This window comes from Castanea sativa, chromosome 6 (genome assembly GCF_040712315.1).
Source record: "Castanea sativa cultivar Marrone di Chiusa Pesio chromosome 6, ASM4071231v1".
Taxonomy (NCBI): Eukaryota; Viridiplantae; Streptophyta; class Magnoliopsida; order Fagales; family Fagaceae; genus Castanea; species Castanea sativa.
The window spans coordinates 50,394,434-50,397,651 of NC_134018.1; the positions used below are offsets into that span (position 1 = coordinate 50,394,434).

The window sequence follows — 3,218 nt, forward strand, 5'->3', positions numbered from 1 at the left end:
TGTCTGAAGACAAAATAAAATCAAGCAGTGCTACGAATTCTCCGGAAAATGATTCTTTGAACATGATGGATCTGGACATGTAATGTCTTACACAATACGATTGGAATGATTCAGCTTTCATGAAAACCAAAATTGGTCCACGTAATTATGAAAGATTATGGGATTAATTGTTCTAATATTTAAAGCATTTGTATATATATAAAAAATTCCAATTTGGTTATTTTTAATTGAAAAAAAAAAATTCTGTGGCTATGAGCTGCTAGTGCTAGCTAAGTGAACAGAACTAAAGTGAATTAGGTAAACAAAGTGACATGGCTAGTTATAAAATCTAAACAAAAAGAGTTAAAGTGCTTATCCCTGTCTCTTCACTCTTGACCAAAATACAGCAACGTAATAAATTAGTAATATAATATGAAAGAATAGAAAGGGAAAAAGGTAGATAAAGAGGAAGTGTGAAGTGATGGAGGAAAAGGAAAAAAGATGATAAAATTATGGTAGTATTTTTTCTTTTTTTCTTTCTCTTTCTTTAACTTTATTTTTATTTAAAGGAAGTAGAGGGATGAGGAATCCATGTCTTCCAAGCACTCCCAGACAAAATGAGCTTCAGAGAAGAGAAAAGCAACCTTTGCTTTACGACCCAGAAAAGGAGGTTTCAAACACCATAAGGTTAGCTTAGGAAATTGCGTGGTTCCTAACCCAACCCCTCCATTTCTCTCTCTCTCTCTCTCTCTCACTGTCTATATTTAGTGGGGAGCTGGGGTGCAACACCAACCCCACATCTTCCTTCTTTCCCTCAGAAATCTACACACAAACCCCACAACATTAGCCAGACCCTTTAATCCCCTAAGTTTAGCCCACCGGTTTGCTTGTGTTAAACCAATTCAATAGGGTTTTGTGGGGCTTTCAAGCCACATTTGATTATGACCTAGTTCCCCATCTTCCACAATCTCTTCCTAGCTAGCTCCTTTCCTCAATATATACCTCCTTCTCTCCCTTCTTCAATCCCCTTCAACCTCTCTCTCTCTCTCTCTCTCTACAAAACATCTTCATCTTCCTCCTGATCATTTGGAAGATTTGCTAGGGTTGGAATTCATAGCACATATGCACTTCAAAATCCTTGCATATGTACATGTAACATGTTCATTCATATATACATAAAAACATGTTTTTTTTTTCAAGCCTTAGTTCAATTCACACTTGATGGGTTTTGAAAAAGGTCTTAGTTGGAAATTTCTTTAGTATCATATGGTGGAAATATGCGCATAAATGTAGAAATTCATGTGTACATCCACGTTTTAGTGGCATCATTTTCATGCATACACATATAAGTATGTGCCTGGCTCCCTGTATGCCATTTGCAGAGCCCACCGGAGCATCGATGGCCTCCGTGGATGGCGTATGAGGAGCCATGCATATTCCACATGTATTATACATAAAAGATTAGTCTTTCTTTTTCTCTTTTCCAATTTGGGGCCTCTTTGATTTTCTCAAAGGCTATTACAGTCATATTCAAGACCTAATTTGTAGATAAGTTTGGAGGTTCTCTCATGTCTGAGCAAAGGTACAATCCTCTTCTTCTTGCTGTTCTTGTTCTCCTTTGTTATACTTATTACGGTTTTTAGGGTTTTCATGATGTCTATGTTTTTTGTTTGCAGAAAATAATAGTACTAGTAGGCTTCTTTTCTGTGAAAGTTATTCCTTTACCAATGGTCACATGTGGCTTCCCATGAGACCGTAATCATTTCGTTTACACACGTAACGAGGTTTCTTTTCTCTGTGAAGCTGTGTTTGTGTGAAATCTGTTGCCAAATTTACGGAAAATTTTAGATCTGTGCGGTGCCTGACAACATGGAAGTTACAAACAACTACCATTTCTATCTCCCTTCACGCTTGTCTCATGGACATTTCATATGACCCCTGGTCTTATTATGAATGTCCTGAAAAGTAGCAATTGTTTCAAAATTACACAAAGCTAGTTGTTTGATTTTTATATATACAAAAACAAAATATCCCAAATCAACATAGCCTTTTTGTTTCTATCAACAAAGTTTTTGCTACCCATATCATCAAAATGATGGATTGTTTCACTTTTGTTTTTGGAGTAAATGGTATGGAATGCATTTGGGCTAAGTTGCACAAATCAGTAAAAAAAAAAAAAAAACCATTTTTGTAGACCATTTGTTCAATGGATCATCATGTTCTAAAGAATCTAACCATTGATCTATTAATTTTGCTACTTTGTGGGAAGGCATATATGATCAAGTAAGCCCAACTGTATATCTAGGTGTAAAGACACCCACAAACACAGTTACTCTAGGCTTTTAAGTTTCAACCCCTAGCAAATGAAGAAATAGAAAGGGTTTTGTATTATCAACAAGCTGTTCCTCATTTTCTTTTGACAAAATCAACAAGCTGCTCCTATATCTTGGTCAATAGATCTTCGTCATTTCTGTGCATAGTAAGTGAAGCTAGCAAAGCTAATACTGAACACTGATCAGGTATGTTTAGGCTTATTTGCATTCATATTTTCTTAAGCAATGGGGACTTCACCCCCTAATCCTATATCATATTTTTCTCAGATGCACCAGTCTCTCTCTCTCTCTCTCTCTCTCACACACACACACACACACACACACACACACACACGTCTGGCCAGGGCATCAAGAAAAAAGAGTATGGATTCTGGGAAAAGCAAAAGGTATTGTTTTTGCAGCAGAAGGATTATCATTATGGCTACTGGGGAATCTCATATAAGGAGTGGACCACCCTCACTTACCCTCTCTCTTTTTTATTGGTTTGCAGGGAATATGTTTTACGGTCAAAGCAGGTCAATAAAGGACATTGGTCTGGCAATGAGAATGGGACCACCTTTGTGAGATCTCCTGGGAAAATCAATTATGGCATTTGGGGGTGCATGATTTTCAAATTTCAATTTCATTTACACTATCAATAGAGACAATATAGTTCATCAGGGCAGGTTTAGTTAAGGGATAGAGAAGAATAGTATGAAAAAGAAAAGTTTTGGGCTTGTGGGGTCTATCTTCCCCAATGTGTTATGCTCTAGCTTCTTACACATTGTACTATCTGGTCTTTTTAGAAAGTAGATTCTATCTCTTCTTCCATCAATTTCCAAGGGGTATAAAAATGCTTTTTTGACACTCATGTTCATGTATCTCCCTCTCACATTATTGGTTACCTTATGGTTTTATTTGTGGCAA

At 36.7% G+C, this 3,218-nt stretch overlaps 1 long non-coding RNA gene across 1 annotated transcript; it reads left to right on the forward strand.

Moving 5' to 3' along the window:
* Positions 1–592: 592 nt before the first annotated feature.
* Positions 593–3,218, forward strand: LOC142638393 (uncharacterized). The gene is made up of 2 exons (XR_012845011.1): positions 593–2,698; positions 2,803–3,218. It is a non-coding gene; the product is annotated as an uncharacterized LOC142638393 (long non-coding RNA).